We start from the raw sequence: 23,679 nt of genomic DNA, 5'->3' as shown, positions 1-23,679 counted from the left end.
TGCTTTCAGGGAAACTTTGTCAATGCTTGTTTTTACCAAATATGGTTACAAAAAACAGTGTAAAGGAAATATTCTCCTCCAACATAATAAATAGAAAAGCTCCTTTAGTTTAACAAAAAGGGTAAATCTTTGTTTACAGTAAAATACGCCTGATTAATGTTTACTGGTAATTAATTATGGGTATTATGGAGCGTCCCTGTAAAGGCCTGATTTTCTTCCTTCCGCACAGAGTCGATTTAAGATGTTTAAGCGGCAGAAAATAAATGATGTGGGACCCTCAGCTGTCAGACCCTGATAGCAAAAACAAACATCCCCGGGGCAGAAAAGCAATTGTTCATGTCGCGAGGTGGGGCGTATCGTTAGGAGGAAGTCAGCCGCAGCAGACTACGTTTACTGGAGAGGTTCCAGATCCGAATCACTTCTAATGCGCCACCATTACACCACATGGGATCCACTTCCTGCAGCCAATCCTGATCTGGAGCTCAGCCAAATTCCATTGCGCATGCAGCGGAAGGACATGCAAACTCCGCCTCCACCGCCGTCCTGCAGACGCTCAGGGAGAACATGCAAACCCCACCTCATGCACATGGAGAAAATGCAAACTCCACCTATAGAGAACCTACACCTGGAGAAGCAGAACGTGTAAACTCCACCTCCAGAAAACCTGCACATGCACGGGGAGAATATGCAAACTAAAAAGAGAAAAGCCATACTCCTAAACCTGGCATCAAACCGAAGATTCTAATGCAACCGTGCTTCTATTTTCCTCAAATCAAAATATCCCGGATTTTCAGACCTTAGTGTGACTTTGAACGGTTGAAATAATAATTAAGTTCAAATACATACCAGTACAAAACATTTTGATCGATTTGATATTATATATGAATAAAGAAAAAAGAATGAAACACAACACTTTGCCATGTTTTTTAAAGGGGAAACTGAAAGAATAGAGAAGAAATTAGAGATTCCAATTTTTCAGATTTGTACTTTTTGTCACGTTTCTGTGTAATTTTTAAATTTGTTTTCAGTCTTCAATACACTTTTACGTGATCATCAATCATATGCATAAACGCACTGTTCAAACTAGTGCAAATATATAGAAATAATATATTTATCCTAGATATTAATCCTGACCCTCCTCCGCCAGGATTTAATTTGACACATCCACTTATTAACCCCTTCACTGACACTGATATATAGAGATGTGTGTCATCTGCATAATTATGGTAGCAGATGTTGTGATGAACAGGATTTTAATCCTGATTTTTGCCTGGTTTAAACTGGTTTCAGTCTGGTTTAGGGAAGGTTTGCAGGCTTCATCTAAATACGCTTTAAACTGGTTTGAATCCCTTTTTTTCATTCGGGTTTTACACAAACTATAAAATGATTTTAAGGTAGGTTTTGGGCAAGTTTCATGTTGTAACTTGAATTTCGCCGCTGTTGACTGAAACAAGATTAAAATGGTTTTAGGTGTCAGGAGCTCAGATTTGAACGAAGACTACCTGGAAAATAAAACTGCGGAGACACTTTGGTTTTGGCCGCCAGGTTCTGCTGGACGACGGTCGTCTCACACAGGCTCGATCCGAGCAGGTGAACCGGAGAAGCTTTGGTTAAGAACTTTGTTTACACTACATCCTCTTGGCGCAGCAGCAGCTCAGCTGTCAATCAGTCACCCCCGCAGCTCCACCGTTCCCTCCTGTGAAACAACCCCCGCCCCCCTCCCTCTAAGCAGGGATTAATTATGTCGCTCCGGGCCTCAAAGAGGGACAACTTGATTCCAGTTGGAATCGGGAAGGATCGGCGACTGCAGGAGCTCCGGACAAAAGGAGGCGTCACTCTGATTAGAATATCCCCGGTGACCACTGCACACATACTCCACTGCTTCTCACTGAGTGTGTGTCACTGGGGGATGTTTTGGGGGGGGTGGGGGTGGGGGGGGGACTGCCTGCTAGTTGGCTGTAATCTGCTTGATGATGAAGATCCCCGTCAGTGCTCATGGGACACGAATGGTGTTGGGGGGGGGGTGCGCGACTGTCTTACGCCAATGCAATCACAGCAGTGGCTGAAGCCTCTCTCTCTCTCTCTCTCTCTCTCTCTCTCTCTCTCTCTCTCTCTCCTTCACACACTCTTCCTCACTCTCCGATGCACGCACACACACGAGCGTCTTTCTCTCACTTGGCTGCTGACTCTCTCTCTCTCACTCCCTCCCTCGCTCGCTCGCTCTCGCTCCCATCGTCTTTCCGTACAAGCACACGGACACTCTCCACTCTGCTCCTGCGTTTTCCTCCGGTTCGTACCGAAGCTGCCGGCGAGCATCTGCTCTCAAACTGTACACGCCGAGTAGAAAGCGGAGGGGGGAAAAAAAAAAGAGAGAGAGAGCAGGATAATGACCGAGGAGCAGCAGAGAGGGAAGAGAGGGAATTGAAAGAGGGGAGAGAGCGTCGGCTTCGAGGTGGGAAGACAGTTTGATTCAGTGAGAATTGGGATTAAACTGGCTGCGTCCCCGCTCCAAAGTTCCCGCTGAAGGTAAGGGCATGTTCCCTTTGAGCTATTCTTACTCACTACTTCACCATTCCTTCTCCGACACTTTTCTGCCCGACTTGTCGGTTCAAGGAGAGCAGATTTGATGAAGTTGCTGGGATTATTCCCCCTTGGTGAAACACTTCTTCTCCAACAGCTGGTTAAGTGTGATGAAAGGAGCCTCGGCTGTGCCCTTGACTCCTCTTGTTAACGCCGCTTCAGAGTACGCGCCGCGCGCTTCCTGACGTCAAATTCTGCAAGTGTCAATTATGGACACTTCTTAGGCAACGTGCTGACCTCATTTGTAGATTATATTCCACATCATCTGCATGTGAAAGCTTACGCAGCTCTCATTTCTCCCTGGTGGGGGAGTGCTCGGTGTTGCATGTCAAGTGATGTTTGGTGAGTTGATCTCTGCAACAAAACTACAGATGATGCCAAAAAAAAAAAAAAAAACCCGAGGAGGTATGATTTTGTAGGTAACGCAGCCTCAAGGACAGCCTGGTGGCATCTGGTTTAAGTGGAACAGATGTGTCTGCATCTGTTCACACAGTGCAGAGGTGGTCAAAGTGTTTTCCAGTGGAGAGTAAAGAGCGCACAAGGTCTTGATGGCTCAATCACAGGCTGGGGGGGGGGGGGGGGGGATTACGTCCTCTTTGTTTGGACACTGTGTACATCGGCAACATTATTAGTGGCCGGCACGGCTGTGGCGGTGTGGAGAGGGATTAGAGGGAAGAATCTGAGTGGATATCTGAGAGGCTTTGACACAATCTGATTTGCTGAGAAACTGGGGATCACAGCAGATGCTGACTGGGACGAGCCACAACGAGGAGGAGGAAGATGAGGCGGAGGAGGAGGAAGACATCCTGAAGCCATGCTGCTCTACATCTGCACTGGACTTCTTACATGCGATTGTTACATCAGCAGCCTCTCTGCGAGTTGTAATTGCTTCTAATTTGCATCTCTCGCAAGAAGTGTACGTTGATTGTGGGCAACTGGCAGAAAACATGATCGTAATCAACTTCCTGGACTTTCTGAGGCGAGTGTGTGATTATTAGTGCCGCACGAGATTAGATCTACGAGCGATATTGCAATAACGGGAGATATTATCAGTGCTCTCATACACGTCGTTTACAAAAGCTGTGACGTTACTGTTAAAACGAAATACTGCCATCAAGTATTGCAGTAATGATGCGTTTCGCAGGAAATCTTAACAATTAAGCGTGTATTTTATCGTCTCCGTGCCTTCAGATGTGTTCCAATTAACAGCCTCTAAATTATGCCTGAATCTGTTTTCATTTCTTATTTTTGCCTCGACACATGTGCATCTGGAGTTCCCACCAACATATGTTAAAAGCAGAGCAGTTTGTCGCTGTATTTTGGAGAAAAAAACCTTGACTTTTCAGCTTTTGAAATGCAGTTTTTGTAATTAATCACACTTTTATTCAGCATGTAAAATCCAAGTTTTCATCGCAGCCAAGTCAATCTTTTCCAATATATGTATCGTGCATTTTAAAATCGTGATATATTTGTGATATATTCTTGCAGGAACAAGTCCACATCGCAGTACTTCCTATTCTCAGCAACAGTCTCACTCAAAGAGGAAAAAAAAAAAAAATAGAAAATCTTGTGAATTCCTGCACGAGCTTCTCAAAGTCGATCCCGTCCTCGCTCACTTAGCGATTAGATAAAGAAATAAGCCTTCCACTACTTTAAGCACAGCTAATGTAACCCGCCATAGTGTCAGAGGCAGAGAGTCCTCTTATCAGCATTCAGCTGAAAACACCTGCTTTGGAATAATCAAATTACGCTGTGAGGAGTCCACTTCCACAGGAAAAAAAAAAAGAGAGAGAGCGAGAGAGAGACAGGGCGGAGAGAAGAGAGAGGGAGCCGGACCTCTTTGAGTACACAGAGGCTACTGTGCAGAAAAATGAGCATTCAGGGCAGGCAGCCACCGACCACTCAGGTATTATAACTGCATTAGAGCGCAGAAATGAAGAGACATGCAGTATACTTGAGGTATATTAAGTGATGACAGTGATCCCGGCGGGGATTGAGATCGGCTCAGGAAGTGAGCGCGTTTAACCCGGGGGGAACTTCTGCATACAGCAGAGGTCAAAGTTCAGCTCAGGGACAAGCGGCAGCGCCCCATCACGTCGTACAAGATTTAAAACGTTTCCAGCCACAGTTTCTCCATCAAAAAGTCGGATATGTTTTGGGTGATAAGCCTTCAGAAGATAGACTCACTCCAGTCGTGCCATGCTGACTTTGTTTTTTTAATTATTAAACATGTTTATTTGATGTCTTTTAAAGGGAGAAGCCAGAACTCACTACCACGCCAGCGCGATCAGAAAATGAAATATTTTTTACCAAAAACACCATTTCCCCTTGACCACTCTCATAAAACCTTTAAAATTTTTGGATGATTGAATATGTTTATCATACAATGTTATTATCTCTGAATTATTCAATGTGTTCACTTTATGTTTTAAAATAAAGAAAGAACACACTCCCTCATTGACCTTCCCTTTTACGCTGATTGAAGGCTGAAAATTTTAATAATTCAGATGATAAATATTTAATTCAAGGCACCATTTACCCCCAGGAAATCACAATGCTCCTCTAAAGTTTTCTGAATTTCTTCTGTGATTGATGATGAGTCGCACCATGCAAACTTAATTATGTTTATTTTGTGTTTCCCCATACTTTGAGATTGGCTGGAATATGTCGAGAGAGAATTTTAGATTAGAAGAGATGCCTTCAAAGATCACCTTGATAAATGTGCACCGATTTCATGGATCCAATATTAATTCATCGTCTAATACTTCCAATCTGGTCAACAATTACATTATCAGTAAAAACAATGTCTGTATTTATTGGAGAGACCTTTAACAATATGAAAAAACATTTGAATCTGATTTCAAACTAAATTTTGCATCAGGTTCATGGAACTTGAGCCACATTGGAACGCCCCCAACCTCCAAGTTCAATTACTATTCCAGGTGACTCTCAACTTTAAAAACTACCAAGGTCCCGGGAGAAAATGTACTGGGAGTCATGACACTCTGGAGGCTGCCATTGCTGGTATTGTGCAGAGGTGCTACCACAGCCGGAATCAATAGTTCTACTGCACATGTGCAGTAGCTGCATTGCAGAATTGTTGCGTTTCCCCCAGACTGTGTTTTCAAAAAGTTTTGTTTTCCAAGCACTGTAAAGAGGGCCTAAATAAGAACAGCATACCCAGCAGGACTCCTCCTGCTTGCATCCACTAATTTCTCTTGCAACTGAAACAAAATCTAGTTTGTTTAGTGAAATTTAATGAAATCTGTGTGTTTTTCAAAGCCAAGTTTTTCTCAGAAAATGAAAGAACAAAAATCGGTGGGGAAAGGCATCACCCAGAGCCCCTCTGGTGCGCTCCAGGGAATCCCACCTCCACACTGATTTTGCATGATTGAAAATACGAATAAAAGTTGACGTTCATCGGATCCATCAGATCCGTCGGCAGTGCGGATAAGTGTATGGAGTACAGTCGAAGCACTGCTGCTCCACATCCGAGTTTAATGGAGAGACTTGAGTGCATTGTGGTAAATTACAGCGTGCATGCACTAAGCTGTCATCATACCTCGGCATCTGCGGTGGTGTTTGATTAGGGCAAGCTGTTATTTATGGCGCGTCTGCGGCCTTTTACCGTTAGCAGCGCTGCGGCCATCAGTCATACGGATATGCCACCTATCACTGTGTTTTTAAGCAAGTGTCCATCAGGAGCCTTCGGGGCTTAAGCGGAATCGATACTTGAGATTATTTGGAGTCTCCGGACTCTCTTTACCTCGGGCTCTTCAATCTCCGCCCCCCTTTCAATTGACTCATTTTTGACATCGTTCGGCTCTAAATGAGGTGTGTCCGAGTGTCTGCGAGAGACAATCTGCCCCGCCGAAGCTCCAGAAATAAGCTGAGCTGTCAGACTGGTGCCTCCTCCGACTGCAGGCGTCTGAATGCTAATCAGAAGGTGGGTTTGGTTCGCTCCGTCTGCAGCCTTTAGGCCGATCGCGGCTCCGACTGTTCCTCCCACAGTCGAGCCCTCCTGCAGACCTCTGAGGCCCGGCTCTGCCCGGCTCCCAGACAAATCATCAGCAAGAGTCCTAAACATGGAGAATTAAAGTCTCGCCGTGATGGATGACTCTCAATCTGCCGGAGATATTGCGGGGCCCCTGCTCTGAATGATGGCCGACTCCTCTTCACTCCACTTAGCAATTATTTATATGGATTTGGCCGTGTTCGTTTGTCAAGGCTCGGCGACACGGCTGCTTCTTCCATTCTGCGGTGGGAAAAAAAACAACAAAAAAACCCTGCAGAGGTAAAAAAAACCTCACAGCTTCTGCAGCCCACTGATGCTGATGCTTTTTCTGGAAAGCGAGCGCTTGTAACCTTCCCTGTGGTAAACCTGCGTGTTGTCTGAAGCGGCGGTGGATGGAGGAAAGGAAAGGAGAAAAAAAAGAAGAGGAAAAGATGTGGTTACCCCTGACAGTGCCGTTCCCAAACAAGCACACAAGTGTTGTGCCCGGTGGAAAATACAAAGCTGTGAGCTCAGTGTGTCGTTCTGTGCCAGATAAAAGGTTGAGGCATGCTCTGGGAGACCACTGTGCAGAGTTTGAACATTGATTATCGCTCATATCCCAGCACTTCTGGGGCTTATCTTAGAACGGACACAGTTGGAGAGAGATGAGAAAAATCAGTTTATTTTAAATTGCATTGACATTGTTAAACCGTTTGTTTCATGGTGTTGTTGTTTTGTTTTTTTTGCCACTCAGCTTTATTCTTCGTCTGACAAGAAGCGACCATATTTGGTGTCTTCTGCTTCTCCGATTGGGCGTGGACCCTATTTTTTTAAAGATATATTTCACATACACGGTGTCATTATGGATTATTATCGAACAACGCGTGTCAGTGGTCAAACAATCAATCATGGTATTTTTAACTGTTAGCATCGCCATATCATAACATGGACCTTGAAGATGGAAGGGAGTTTCGCAAGACCCACTTCATTTAAACAGCAGAGTTAAGTTTTTTTCTGGGTATTCAACTAAAAAAGGTGAGATGCGACTGTACCAAACGCACGACTCATTCAATCCTGGATTCCCTATATAGAAATGAATGAGAATCTTTTACCTGACAACACTCACGCAAAAAGCACCCCACCTATGGAACGACAAACTGGATCTGTGTGAGTGAATAAGGGTGTTAATGCTTTTATAAATCGCCGATAAATACGATATATGAAGAAACTTTTAAGCTAAAGTTGGTGAAATAGGTCACTTTCATCAGCTTTCAATGTTTGTGTTGTTATAGGGTAAAAGCAGGTACCGCGAAGGCTCACATGATGTTGATGCTTGAGATGTGTGCTGTGAAGATGTAGCGTTGAGCCATGAAGCCACAAAGAGCGAGACAATTTAAAAATATCAAGAATACTAACTGTGGTGATAATATTGTTGGGAACAGGTATAATTTTAGAGAGCAAATGAGGTGCATCTGTAAGAAATGATCATGGAAAACTTTGTTTTGAGGATCCTTTCTCCACTAAATCTTATTTAAATTCCCAAAATTAAAAAAAAAAAAAAAAAAAAGATTGTGGCTTTCAGTTTACAGGTTATAGAGGAAATACAAAAAAAGAAGAAAAAAAAAAGGCTTGTGAATTCCAGGCTCTGTTGTCATGACGTTTCAGTTGAAAACATATAGCTTTTGCGTTTTCGGTTCAGAAAAGTTTTGCGTTTCCACGCCAACATTTTGAAAACGATGTTCATTTACACAGAAACGGCACAGATTGCTGAACGTTTTTGAAGTGAGCATGCCAGGCCACTAGTGGGTGCCGTTTGTTCTGAATGAAAACACACACATGCGCACAGAAAACAACACGCTGTAAACGTTAGCAATGAGAGCACACGGACGTTCGTTATGACACACGTCGAAGTTGGATTGGTATAAAACCACCAAGTCCCAGGAGAATGTGAACTGAGAGTCATGACACTCTGGAGGCAAACGTTGTTGTTATTGTCCACCTACTGAGCACGTGCAGAAGAACGACCGTGGTGCACATGTGCGGTACCTGTGTTTGGGAAAGTTGCGTTTTCCCCTGGTTCCAGGGAGGTCGAGTCGGATTGTTTTGAAAAGGTTCCACTTTGGGAGCCGTTTTCAAAAAGTTGCATTTTCAGTGGCTCCAAGCACTGCTGCGTAAACGAACACCCTCTCTGAAAGTTGTCGTCATGTAAATGGGGCCTAAAAGCGCTGGATTCGTTCAAGTTCCGTGATTTTTTTTATTGTCATGTTCACGGACTCGGTGTTAAACACGGGCTTCATCCTTTTCGATCACTTTTAAAACATTTCAAAACAAAGAATTTTTACTCAACGTCAGAATCGGTTTACTGTCCGTCGATTTGGTTTAACTTTTCTTTTGACGCCGGTTAGCGAAGTTCTAAACTTCGCCAAACAGACCCTAAGGGACTTCATATTTCTGAACAGATCTGAGTTCTTTCAGAGGAATCCAGCTCAGATCCTCAGCCAGCGGTTGTAGGAACAGAACCTCCTCCCCTCAGGCCAGCACACGAGCGCAGCGGGATGATGGAGGGCCTTTCCTGGCCAGAGCGTTTAGCCTAGAAAAAGTTCGCCTTTGTTGTGTCTCCACACTTGGAGCTGAATAACAGGTTCCCATTGCCCGGCAGCTTGGCTGCGACAGGCAATTAGCGAGTTATATATGTAATCAACGTCCTTTGCATTGGTGATTTGAAGCCTTCGATCGGACACGCATTGAATCATCGAGGATCCATCCCGACAATAAACAGTCATCACTGGCTGGACTGGACTCCAGAACCTTAAACACAACCTCGGCAGGCCCCCAGTGGCAACTCGGGAAAGATTTCCTGTCACACAGGTGAATGACTATTAGTTTACTGACCCTCGAGGCAGAGGGGAGCGTAATGATTTCTACAGAGGGAGCTGGGGGGCCTTTCATTACTGAGCTGCAGCGCCCCTTAAAGTGAAGAACACATTCAGGGGTGCTGATTAAATCTCAAAGATGACTCGATTGCCGATAGCATGTGCCGCCTTCTACAACCCAAAAAAAAGAAAAGATAATGGCTTTAAGAGGTCAGTACAGTTTAAGAAAAAAAAAAAAAAAGAGGGTCTTCATGAAACAGTTAATCCCGTGTATGAAGGGGTAATCCCAGAGTGATGATGAGATGAACACTCAGATATTTATAGACAGATTATCACTCAATCTGGAGCTTTTTTTATTTATTTATTTATTTTTTTAAATCTCACACATGCTTTCTGTAAAATGGGTGAGAATTATTCATCAAAGTTGGCATATGCTGATTTTTACAGTGAAATATGACACACTGTGCCAGTTGTGGAAATAACATCAATATGTCTGTGATTGGCACCACATTGTGTGGAGGATTAAATAAATATTTAGAAGTTTCTGAAACCAGAAAGTAAAGGAATGTGTGTTAAGCGGACATAAAGGGATTGTTGTCTGGACACGTTTGCATGAGTCAGGTTTATTTATCCGTTTAATCCCTTTATGTTACCATGAAGTCCCATTGCGATAAGGAACTCTCGGGATTGAAGTATTTTCTCCTTGTTCTCTTCAGGCAAGTAGGTTTTCAAAACATACCTTTGACACATTTCAACTGGATTCTCCCGTCTTCATCATGACTGATCCAGTGGAAACATGTCAAAGCAATGTGGTAAAAATCTACTTAAATGAAGAGAATAAAGAGAAATGACTGATATAAATGAAGTGAATTGAGTAAAACTTTCAAACTGATGTTCCGGATGGCAAAGTGAATGGCAAACATGGTTTCTGGTGAGATTCTGACTTGCCTCAAAACATTTCATAAACTTAAATATCGACATACAAGAGAACATAAGGATTCAAAAAGGAAAAGACAGTAGGAGTAAAAGGACAAAAAGAACATAATTCCCCCCCGTACGTTTCTCTGTATCTTGTGAAAAGTTTCTGTAGATTTTCTTTGAAATTGTTTTATGTTTGGGAGGATTGTTGAAGAACAATGTTCAGGTGTTTAACAATGGCAGCACACGGACATTCGTATGGACAGACAACCAAGCGGGACTGTTATTCCAGTTGACCCGACTATGAAACTATCAAGTCCCAGGAGAATATTGACGGGGAGTCATGACACTCTGGAGGCCGCCATTGTTGTTATTGTCCTTCTACTTGCGCAGGTGCAGGAGGACTATCCACCTTGGGAGCCATTTTCAAAAAGTTGTGTTTTCAGTGGCTCCCAGCACCTTTGTGATGTAAACAGACTCGCAAAACGCTAAGAAAGTGTTGAGTTGTCATTGTTTAGAAACAATTTGTCGCAGTTTGGTTGTTTGGTAAACGTATATTCTGTTGATGTCGCAATGAAGAAATAATTCGGGATAAATCCTTCCGTCCCTTCAGGGAGTTCAAACCTCGTATCATCTTCTTTTTGGTGGCATTTTGTTTTCCCTGTCAGTCCCCACTGAGCAAAAAGTGGACAGAAACACGTCGTTAAGACGTCATGTCCATATCTCCAGAATATAGGCTTTTTGTACTGTCCAGTCTGGACATCATATGAACGTCCAAACCAGACCTCCGGATGACGTGACGCAATGAAAGAAAATGAAAAATTGTGACTCCACCTTGAATCAAACGGAAAACCTTTGCACAAGAGGGAAGTCTCCTACCCACTAGGCCAGCAGCTCGCTCTAGATCACATTAATCCTTACAATTATTTTTGTAAGCATGCCACTAATGACAAGCTTAAAAACAGTATTGTATGAATCAATGTTATCTAGGACACACTGTTGGTCTAGTCACAATGCTTTGTTAAGCTTGTCATATATTATTACTATGAGCTAGAGTTGTTGGTCGTCTAGTGGGAAGGAGATTTTCCTGCATACACCAGGTTTGGGTCCAACTCCAATCCCAATTCATTTATTTTCATACATTTATTGCGTCACGTCAGCCAGAGTTGGACGTTCGTATGACGTCCAGACAGGACATCCATGAAATGTCCAGGAAAGACGTACAAAATTCTGGCTACTATGAAGACGTCTTCTGGGGGTAAAGAAATGATGACTTAAAGACGTGTTGTGTTGTTCAGTACAATAGTAACGGAGGACGTTTTTATTTGTTTGCATTTAAGCTGCATTCTGTTGTCATACAATGACACCTAGTGGTCCCATATGGGATCTACCAGTATATTCTGCTATAAAAGTCACATGGCCTGCAAAACTATTTAAATAAATTATGAGTTCTTACAGTATATTAAAATGAAGACTCTTTTTGAGGGTTACGTCATCACTTATAGAGCTGCTTCTTGTTCTTCACAATGATGACTTTACCTCCTAATAAACACAGACTGCATGCTGCAGAACAAACTCTGAGCCAATCAGAGGCCTTCCTGCTGAATTTTCTTCATATTTTTACCAAATTGCTTCAGTTCACATGTGACAGTAGTAATCGTCCACTCTCCGTGGAACACTCCCTATTACTGATCAAGGTAAGAGCCAACAGACCAGCGTATGTTCGCAGGTTTCCGCTGCAACAAGAATTCCTTTCGTCCCCGATCTGAATCATGTGAAGTCACAATGCGGTGTGTTGTGCCGCTCGCCGCAAGATTACTAATAACCCGTCTCTTTCCCCTGTTTTTCCAAGACGCTGCTGCAATTAATTCTGCCTTCTACTGTATGCCACATAAAATTTTCAATTTTATTCGTCCACGTCAGACCTCATCTTCGTTTCATTAGAGGGAAATGTGCTCCTTAAATGACATCATTTCCCAGCGCGGGAGACGCCGCCTCTTCAGCGATGGGGCCTCTCACAAAAGATAACATTTCACATTTGGCTTAACACACACGGAGCAGGCTCCCCTCCATCGCGTGTCGAGACCGGGGCGGCAGGAAAGGTGTGGAGCAACTCCGTCACGGCGGACCCACCTGGAGACGACACTGTGGTCAACAAAGAGTGAGAGTCCCACGCACGGATCCCGAGTGTTTGTGCAAGGCGTGAAGCGTCCCCGTGCAGCTTCTCACTCTTATCATTATCGTGGCAGAGAGGTGAATTGCATCACGACTTGGTGAGGTAGAACAGAGGCCGAGCGAGAGCAGCAGCAGCAGCAGCAGCAGCAGCAGCAGCAGCAGCAGCAGACGTTTGATACGGGCGCTAAACGCTAAAGTCAGCCGCACTTATCCGTGAAATATCAGCCGGCTCATTTATATGATTGTCATGCTCCGAGTCGATACGCAGACTGCCAGTCACCTGCAGCAGATACATGACAGGAGTGTTGCAGGCGGCGGATCGGGAGCCTTCAAAGGCTTTGACACTGTTTTAACAGCTAAATATGGGGTTTTTTGCAATCAAATTGACATTTTTTTTATTTACTATTTAAATAGTACTATGAAGGGAACGTCTGTGAGCAAAGGCAGGAAAAGGAGCAGGAAGATGCTACTAATGGTTTCATAGTGTGAATACAGATTTATGCGTCAGCCAAGGTGACAACACGTCTGGAAACTTTAAATTAATTTCACAAAAGCAACAAAAAAAACTTTTTTTTTTAATTGATTTTGCTTCAAAATATATTTCATTGTCAGTTTTAGTTGAATTCAGGTCGCGTCTGTCAGTTGTATTCAAACGTGTTTAAAAAGTTGACTTTTATATTCTACTTGAATTCGGTTGTTTTTCTGCAGTCTCAGGCCAAAAAACATTACTTGCATTTTGATGCTGAAAATGCAACTTTTTGAAAATGGGCCCCGAGGTGAAACTGGCAGGCCAACGACACCATTTTCAGCGATTCTACCGTTTCCATGGAAACTTCAAAACGTCGCCGTGTAAACATGAAACTTTTCAGAAATGGAAACGCACTTGAAAGTTTGTTACGTAAATGAGGACTGAATTAGACTTTAGTGTTCCAGTTGAATTAGAAGTGACATTTTTTTTAGAGTGCAAATCTCTAAAGTGTGCCCCCCCCCCCTCGCCCCCCGCCCCCCCCCCCCCCCCCCCCTTCTCGCTCTCGCGCCCCTGAGTGTGTGGGGACAATAAAACACTTCTCTGTGAATTCATTCATGCTTATCTCCCAACAAAAGGCGGAGTGGGGGAAAAAGTCATTGAGGAGATACGGAGACATTGTTGTGTGTTTCTTGCTTTTCTATTCACAGAGAGTGCATATCTAATATCAAACTCTCCACACCCTCTTCACCTAAATCACTCTGACTCATAAGGACACTTCTTTTTTTTCTTCTTCTTTTTTTTTAGGAATAAGGTTTTTTTGGGGGGGGGGAGTGAACAGCTTACCATTTGAAACAGGTTGGGCCCTTCAGCCTTATATAAACCCTGAACCTGGGGAGTGATAAAGCGTCGCACTTCCTCCATTAAATAGAATAAGAAATCATCCTGACAGAGCGGATCTGGGGCCTGGGAGAGTCTTCCCCAGGAGCCACACTTCTTCAAGGTCAGCCTCATGTTACTTTCTTTACTGCGCGCTCCACCTGTGATGAAGAGGAGGAGGAGGAGGATGGATGGTGTTTACCTGAAAACAGGAGCTTCACACGGCACAACATGAAAAAAACTAATCACAGGTGGCAGCTTCATTTTCACTTTCTCCCGTCATCACATCTACAGACGTGAAGGTCAATCATGTGTCAGAGTTTATGGTCATTTAGGTCAGATATATTGAATCTATTGGGTTGAATTCTTTATTGAAGGAAACTGCATTTATTCACAACAATACATTGGGAAACGCATTGGTCAACTTTTTCTTTTGACACTGTAGTTTTTAAAATAGGCCATTATGGTTGCGATTTAATTAGATTTCTTTGCTTATACTACATGTAAAAAACAACAAAAATCCTGGTTACATTACTTTAAAGATAGATTGATTTTGATTATGTTCGATGTAAATGAGTTAAGTTTGAGTTAAATTCCATGTAAAAGTTAAATTTTAGTGGTGCTACATGTTGAAGGTACATTTTATTGTTTTTATAAGATTTCCAAGTTATATGTAAAAGAGGTACATTTAGTTACTGTACATTTAAAATAGATACATTTTACTTACGTTACATTAAAAGCGGTAAAATTTTGTCACGTTCCATAGAACAAGTAAAATTTTAGTTATGTTAGACTAAATGTTAGAGTACATGTTTACTTACAATGATATTTTAGTAATCTTACACATTAAAGAGTTAAATTGTAGTTATGTCACCTATACAAAAGTATAAAGGTGGTAAATTTTACTATATTTTAGACCAAAGTTACCATTAGATATGGAAGAGTTACATTTTAGTTACACGACATGTAAAAGTAAAATTTGAGGTCAGGTGAAGGTACTGTAGATATATGTGGGATGCTAATCAGCTCATCCTTTCATTACCAAATCAAACCAGAATGAATAAGAATATTTTGTGACCTTGAATACTAATCAGTTGCAATTTAAGCACAATTCAATTTGAATTCAATCAACTTTATTGAAGCGATGCGATAATTAAATACAATTACTCCCACATGCATCTGCCAACCAATTAGGTCACATTGGACATGAATGTGCGCCCGGTTATATATTATTCATTATGTGGCGCATGCAGGCAGGAAATGCATCAAAAGGCTGATAAATGTCACCTTTACTGAGATAATGCATGAAAATAAACCGACTCTGACCTTGACCTTTGAGAAGCTCAACCAGATTACAGATGGCTGGAGGTAAACACGTGGAGATATTCATGAGACACCATGTTTAAAAAGCCTGATACAGGAAAGCTGACAACCTCCACTTTCATTCAGGATGTTCATTTTTTCGGTTAGCACCGGGTCACCGGGTGGAAAAAGATGCAGACTGAGAGGAAAAGTGAGAATATATGGATTTAAAAAAAAAACAACAACACAATATACCAAAACATTGCATATTTTGTTCGACGTGTTTACGAAGCAACGCCAGAGAGCTTCATTCAGAGAAAAGACTTGTGCTTGTGTTCGCTCAGTGTGAATCCACCGCGGTCGGCTTACAGCACACCTCTTTCAGGTGTCGGAAAAAACAGAGTGCGAAAAACCGGGAGAAATAACCCCTGGTACCAAGAACCACAGTCAAAGTGAACGAGTTCCAAATCTGTGTTAGAGATCGGGCGCACACACACATCTCTGTACGTCAACGATTTTTATTAAATTTTTTTTTATGAAATCTGTGGCGAGCAAAACTCAACGGATTTACTCAGACTTTACTTGAATTAAAGATTTGGCAGTGCATGTCACCTCGACAGGCGTCAATTCAACCAATTAGCATTATATCAGGTGTTTGGGTTTTTTCCCACACAAACTCCAGGCTAAAAATGTCTTCTTTTTTTTCCCCCCAAGCTAAAAGTAAAAATACTTTAAAAGCAGATATGAGACTGGAGAAAAGAAAAGCTCTTTCCACAAAGTAAAAGCATACCTCATGCTTCCTCTACTGAACAGAGTCCATGTTGGTACACATTTAATATCACCGCTTCGGATTTAAAGAAATACAGGGTTAAACACTCTTGAACTGGCATTGTTTCGCTGTTTAAGATGATTCAGAGCCAAAATGTTTTCAGTTGAAAATTTGTGGGCCTTTACGATGTGCTGTTTGCATGTTTACAATGAGCCTGGATGAGGTTTAATCTGATTCCTGCCACTACGGTTTGTAGATTCGGCTGATTGTCTGTAAATCTTAACGGTTTTATTGTGGTTTTCTTTGACTGATCTCTGGAAGCTCCTTGATTGGTTCCAGCACTTGGTGAGAAACCACTGATCAAACACGGTTCTTGATCTTCAGAACTTCCTCGTGGCTTTCACTCGTCAAACATTTTTTTTAATGCAGCTTTAATGTCTCGCTTCACTCTTGAACTAAAGAATGGTCGCCTTGCGATGGAAAATTAGTTTCACATCTTAACATGTCACCACAGGAAGGTTAATGAGGAGAGTGTTAAATGGGTAAAGCGACTGAAAGAACAAAAAGAGAAAAACTATGAAAATGGCTAAAACGTTAAAGCTATAAATCACCAAAACAGTAGCATGGCTATAACATCTGAAACAGCTCCAACTGGAACGACGACAAAGCAAAAATTACTAAAATGGTTAAAAGTACCGTAATTTCCAGATTATAAGCCGCCAGTTTTTTCACACACTTTGAACCCTGCGGCTTAAAGAACCACGCGGCTAATGTATGGATTTTTACAGGTTACTTAGCTCCGTTTCACCAACACATGGGTGATGCATTCAGGTGCATCACGTAACTCAGACCTTTTTTTTTTTTTTTTACTTTTTAAATTTGGTGGGTGCGGCTTATATTCAGGTGCGCTCAATAGTCTGGAAATTACAGTACTATCATGACAAAAAAATGCAACAAAAAACATTTAACTAAGAGCTAAAATGGCTAAAACAGATCATGAAACTTGGAAAAAAAACTGCAAAAAGCAGGGAAGCTAATAAAACAGTTGAAAGAGCTGAAACAAAAAAACTACTTTGAATAATAAATATTAGCAATTCTTAATTTAAATCTGTTTTTGGTGAAAAGTTGGTAGGACAGGCTCATCTGGTCACAAAGGTTGTGGATTTCCAGTCGAGAGCATAACTTATTTGGAATTGGCTTCGATTGAAGATTTACTGGTTTATGTTTTCAACTCACTCTGGTGAAGGTAGAAATAAATTTCCTTCAGCTACGATTTGCTCAGCGGACCCCAAAGTGCAAAATATACGTCCTGACTTCATGTTAATTTTGGATTGTAAATTCAGAAACCCTGCTTAGATTAGTTTAGCACACCTTAATCAACATTTTGAGACGTTAAAGTCAGAAATTAGATAGAAATTGACCAGAAAGAAAAACCACTGGTGTGAGATCCAGCTTCTGGAGGCTTTTTAATTGTTAAATATTTTCCTGCTCCGAAGCGACTGATTGTTACAAACAGCTTGTCCTCGGGGTTTATGTGGAGCTTGATGATGACAAATTAATCTGATTCAGGTGTGTTGGAGCAGGGACGCCCATGAAATATGCAGGACTCGACCCGATCCCACTGCACTTTGTTCAGTCGTCTGGAGTTTCAGTCACGGGGGCCAAAGTAAAGGTCCACCCATCAGCCCCGGCGTCGGGTCCACGCCTCCAGGTGGAGCTGCGTGTTTCATTGGGTTTCTGGGGTTGCAGCCACCGCAGCGAGAGGCGGAGCGAAACATCCACGGGTTTCTGTTTTACTCTCCTCGGCGTGAGTGGAACGATGAGTCAGACGGAGCTAAATTCAAAACAAAAGCTCCAGAGGGCTCGGGATGTGACAGCTGTGACCTCGCCCGCTGAGCAAGAAGCCGTCGACTGCATTGTGGAGAACAATGTGCTCGCTCACCATTTCTGCAGGCGACGCCTTCGCTCCGGCAGCCACACACAGTCCTGAACTACTGCAGGTTTGTTCCACACTTTAACATGACAAAAAAGTCAAAGCGGGGTGGGGGGGGGGAGTTCTATATATAAATATAAGCTGCTGTTTTATGGAGAAGAAAATAAATAAATATATCATTTAATTTTACAGAGGGAAAAAACAACTCCACATGAACAAGCATAGGAAATAGTGGAAAGGGGAAACTTCGTTTTAACAGGCGGAAACCTGCAGAACCAGAACCAGGCCACGTCCACACGAACCCAAACAATCGTGTTTTTTTTCTCCCCGGGGTTCTCTCCGTCCACACGTCACTATGAACACGGCTCAACACGAGGCTTCAGGGCATGTAGTACATATATGCCAGGCCTTTAGGGGTGCTGTGACTCACTAAATACACTAAAAACACATTAGAAAACAGAGCACATGGAAATGTAGAATTAGACTCCCCCTTACAGACTTCTACATAACTGAGTTGTATAGGTCTATGCTCCCACTCCTCCTGCAAGCGTCAGTCGCTTCTGCAGCTCAACTGGAGCTTGTAGTCTGAGATTGTTGTGGTTATTTGGTGACATTGCGGACTGCCGTGGGGGGAGAGAGGGGTGATGACATCATCGCTTTTCCAAAGATGATCGTCTCTGCCGTCTGACTGAACACACATAACCGAACACAGTACATTTAAAAAGCGACTTTTTGAATGTTTCTAGAGCGCACCATTATGGTATTGGGTAAACCAACATAAGTTGTTGTTTTGTTTTTTTCAAAATAATTGATGCCGTCTGTGTTCACTGACGGCAAACATGAAGAAGGAGGTCCTTAGTCCTTGTATGATGAATTGAATGGAACGTACCAAGTGTGGCAGAGGGAGCATGAAGTGTGTTTACCGTTGTATTTCCCTTGATTTTCATTATTTTAGGAGTTTGGTGAAACTGTACGACGGTGACGAGTCGCTGTTGTGAGAGAATTTGTTGCACTTCAATGTAAAGTCGCTTCATTCTGTTGATTGTTTGGCTGCATGGGAGGAGCAAAACGTATATAAAGCCTGCAGGAGATGCTCTGAGAGAGTCAAGTTCAACTTCAGGGGCCCTTGGGCTTGGCTTGAGTTACTGGCCATTGTTAGAGGCTGACTTCCCTTTTGTTCCTTTAGAGTGGTTTTCATTAGTTATGTTTTTCCTCTTTCAATTATTATTGTAACCTCTGGGGGGCACTGTAAATAAATAATAAAAAAAAAACAACAACCTGGGAAACAACATTCCTGCCTCGCTCTGTGTGCTTCCTCCACCACCCGGCCGACCATTACTACATCAATAGTGGCTACACTTTGAATAACCTCAGGAAAATAGGAATCAACACTGAATTTATTAAACCTCGGCGCTCGCCACTAAGAAACATGAGGTGTGTTCACACTACAAAGGGGGAAACGCTTTTATCCCATCAACCCGGTTTGAGCTGCAAAACACTCTGAAGCCTTCAGTCTTTTGTCCTTGGCGTGTAACGATGACTGAGGCGTCTTCTGATGGAGGCCGTCCTTCAGTCGACATTGGACGCCGGCTGCGGTGGAGTCGGTGCCGGGCATCAGGAGCTGCGGCCGACTTCATTCAGGTGTGTTTAGCGCTCAGAGAAATGCTCACCGAAAGAAAAAGTAACAGCCTTGACAACAGAGAACTGGCCCTCACTGAAAATCTGTGATTGGGGTGTTTCACGTCCAAGGTAATTGGCCGACAGGCACAATACGTTGTCAGCACTACTGTGAATTCACACAAAAACTCGCACAAACAATAACTGAAAAGTACTGCATACATGCCCCCGCCTCCGACACAACGGAATTCAAGGAGCTTCACATGAACCGTCAGATATACATCAAAATAACCACTGCAGGGACATTAAAGTAAGACCTTGTTGACGCGACGACGCTTCCAGTGAAAATGCAGCGTTTTTGCATTTTCGTTGAAGAAAAGTTTCACGTTTACACGGTGATGTTTAGAAAACGATGTCCGTTTACACTGAAACGGAAGAATCGCTGAGAACGATGTAGTTTCCACGTTGGTCCACTAGTGGGTGCTGTTTGTTTTTGTAATGAAACCACACCCACGTGAACTCTTCCACATTTCTATGGCGATGGAGTCAGACTGTTTTCAAAAAGGTGTTCTTCTCTATTTGCACAGAAAGAGCGTTTTCTAAAAGTTTTTGATTCAGTATCTGTCACCATGACGCCTCCTAAGTTTTCCTTTTTCAACTTGAAAAAGTTGTCCTGTAAATGAGGCATTAAGAAAGCTTATTTGTAAATATCTGCCAGTAATTTTCAAACTCGTGTCAGACTATCACCGCATGGAAATAAGAATTTAAATTAATTCCGGTTTGTTTTGGAGGTACAGTTAACTTCCCCGCCTGTTATTCTTAAAAAACAACAACAATCAGTGTTTGCACGTCTAAAATAAACAAAATTTGCAATCCATCAACTTATTCCCAAACAATTAGCAGCATTTAACATTGAAGTCTCCCATCTTTTTTGCAGACGTGTGGATTTTCCACAATGTCCACGTTGACTGCAAATGCATTTTGCCACTGGCATGCACGCTCGTAATCCATAATGTATCCGCAGAGCGCCCACCGAGCGCTCGGATCACGCTTCAGACACCAAACGTGCATCATAAACCTGGATTTACTGCGGAGGAACGACTGAACGTGGGGCAATTAAAGACAAGTTGCGAAGCGTCCCAACCCGAGCTGCAACAGGCATTCCACGTCCAGGATCAGGATTTACTAGATTTATTTCGCTCTCGCAGCAAAACAATTTGCTTTACGCCATTAAAAGAAATGTAATTAAGGCATTGTGCAGATGTTTGTGGATGACTGATGGTTATCTGGGCGCTTGATTTGTGCGATAACTGTGTGAAAAGGAATAATAAAAAAAAGGGACAAATAAGTGGGACATGCGACTCATTCGGGAGACACATGGATAATCGGTTATCTTATCACATGAGCACGAATTACATAATTAACAGTTGCTCTGGGGAAATCAGGATTTGATGGTTGAAGCTGCGGAGGAAAGAGGGGGAAAAAAGAAAAGACTGCGTAGTGTCGTCACGATAGACAGATGATGCCTCACAGCAGCTGCTCATCAACCCTTAATCAATTTTTTCCCCCATGTTGAAGGAAAAAAAGAAATTCTTTTTCCACTTGCACAGCAGACTGCAACCGAGATGGGATTGGGCGGGTTAGACTTGATTTATTTTCCACTATTTTATGGATGCAATTTCAAGTCATTAATGGCATGCCACAATCCAACTTGTGCAAGCTGTTGGAGATTTGTATTAATGCTCCATTTCACAGTGAAACCTGAGTGTGATTAAAATTATAGATTGCAAACGTGTAATGATAATTCAGTAGACATGCTGGAAAGAGTACACACCTATACGTACACTCCATTCAACCCGGTGATGGTTTAGTGGAGCTCGCAAAGAAAACTCACGCAGAGATTGAAGTTATATATTTGAAAAAGTTGCTTAAAAAAAAAATAAAAAAAAAGAATAAAACCAATCAAATATATTAAAATCCAGACAAAAATTGTTTAGAAAGGACTTGAAATGATAACCCAGGTAAAGGTCCCATGTTAAGCACAATTCACTTCAGATTTGTTTTATAACATTAATATGTGTCCCACAAGTGAATAAAATCTTTTATCTGTACTTTTTAGTGAACGTGTGCTCATGCAGTGGATTCAGAGTATTTCCCTTCGTGATGTCATGTAGGGAAATAACCACGCCCTCTGGATCTTTTCGAACATGTAAGACACATATTGTGAAAGTAGTGTGTGTGTCAAGTGAGCTCTGGATTACTCATTTGGAGCGTCTCTTTAAAAAAAAACAAAAAACATTAATTCTGTTTGTTTCTTTTCTTCCTTTCTGTATTTTTTAATCTTATGTTAGTAAATCAATCAATGAACAATCCCTTCCTTTGACCCTCCCACGTCCTGCTGCAGCCGCAGAGTCTGAACTTCATCAGGAGTTTCTCCTTTCGGGGCCGATTCTTCTTCAAAGTGGTGTGGTTGGAAAAAAGTGTTTCTACTGCAACTTCAAAACTATTAATAAAAAACAAAATACAGAAATAGTCACTTCATGTATTTTCTGTAACTTTTTCTCAGTTGTTTGCTGCTCATGAGACTTAGATTAAGGTTCTGTTTATACAACGTTTGAGGGTTTGAGGGTCACGACAACGACGCCCAGTAACTGAAAACTGAACTTTTGAGAAAAGCTGCTCCTGTGCATGCGCACCATGATTGTCGTAAACAGTTCTTCTTCACATACACGAGTAGATGGACAATAACAAAAATGTTTTCCTCCAGAGTGTCATGACTCCCAGTCCATTTTCTCCAGGGATGAGTGCGATAGTTGACAGTCGCTGTAATAACAATCCAACTTGGTGGTCTGTCCATATGAATGTCCGTGTTTCTCTACGTGAATGTGTGAAGATTCATAGCAAAAAAACCTAACACCGCCAACTTGTGGCCTGGCATGCGTACTACATCGTTTTCAGCATTAATCCCATTTCCGTGTAAATGGACATCATTTCCAAAACGCGAAACTTTTCTGAAACTAAAATGTACGGGCTTTAAACCAATAATTGTTTGGACATCACTTTTAATGATTACACAATCCCATACACAAAACAGATCAAACTCTTCTGATCTCAAACAGACACACGGCTCAGTTTTCCTTATTGTCTTGTTGGTGTGAGTGAGAAAATCTTGTCATTTCTTTAAATTTGTGGTTCTGTGAAACATTTCAAGGCAAAATCTTTGATATATTATGTGTTGCAGTGATACTAGAAGCACTCATGTAATTACAGGGACATGTGAATAGTTTAGCATATTAAGCAGTATTAGCTTAATTTCTTCTTTTTTTTTATGCTTGAGCTTGAATTAGGTCACCACCACCATAATTGTAGTTATAAGCAGTTTGCGTAAATTCTTTTTAATTATTATTGCTGATTCCAAAAAACGGCATCCCATCAACACATTTACATCTTGTGTAAATGTTTTTTTAGATATACATATCAACCCATTCTTCATACAGGTGAGTGAAAACCTTATAATAATAAATGCATTTTAACTTAGAGTGAGCCAAATTTTTTTTAAATAAAAACAATAGTATGGAGCACTTCCAGTAACAACGACCAACCAGTTTGTATTTAACAATAAATGAGATCCGGTTAGTGGTGTTTAGGACACATACATTTTTATTGTTTATTGATTAATATTTTGGAATTCTGAAGGCTGCTCGGCACGCCGTCACCGAGGGCCCATGAGCATTAGTAATCAGGCATCACAGTTCAACATTATTAGCCTCAAGCAGCTCCCGCATAATCAGTCAGCCAGGTAATATTAAAAGGTGGGCTCTCTCAGCCTCTCAAGTGACATAACTGCCTTAATCAAACAGTTATCATGCAGGAGGCCAGAGGGAGGGAGAGTAATGAGAAAGCAATATCCTAGATTAAGAATTAGTCTTTTCTGTAATGGCTCTGTCTCACCGGGTCAATGGTGCAGAATGGTATGGCATACAAAACCACGGCGAGGACGAGGACTGATTGGTCCTATGCAAACAGGACAGGATCCAGGGACTGTTTGATCTCCCTCACTTTGTTTTCTTCCATTTGTCTGCTGCCTCGTTGCCTTAGATGAATAATAATATAGAAACTCCCCTATTTAACAGCGAAAAGATACCGCCTGCAAAATGTTTGCAGAAGCGTGTT

The 23,679-nt window shown here is 42.1% G+C and overlaps 1 protein-coding gene across 1 annotated transcript in view; it reads left to right on the top strand.

The window, feature by feature from the left end:
• Window positions 1-2,032: 2,032 nt before the first annotated feature.
• Window positions 2,033-23,679, top strand: part of LOC308125735 (cadherin-12-like) — a 160,091-nt gene continuing 138,444 nt past the window's right edge. The window contains exon 1 of the mRNA XM_080489695.1: window positions 2,033-2,526. The gene's annotated coding sequence lies outside the window, so the exon portion shown is untranslated. The remainder of the gene's footprint in view (window positions 2,527-23,679) is intronic.

The sequence above is a fragment of the Lipophrys pholis genome (genome assembly GCF_963383615.2).
Source record: "Lipophrys pholis genome assembly, chromosome: 20".
In the NCBI taxonomy this organism is placed as follows: Eukaryota; Metazoa; Chordata; class Actinopteri; order Blenniiformes; family Blenniidae; genus Lipophrys; species Lipophrys pholis.
Note: the sequence above shows the minus strand (reverse complement) of the source record. Positions and strands in the feature narration are given on the sequence as shown.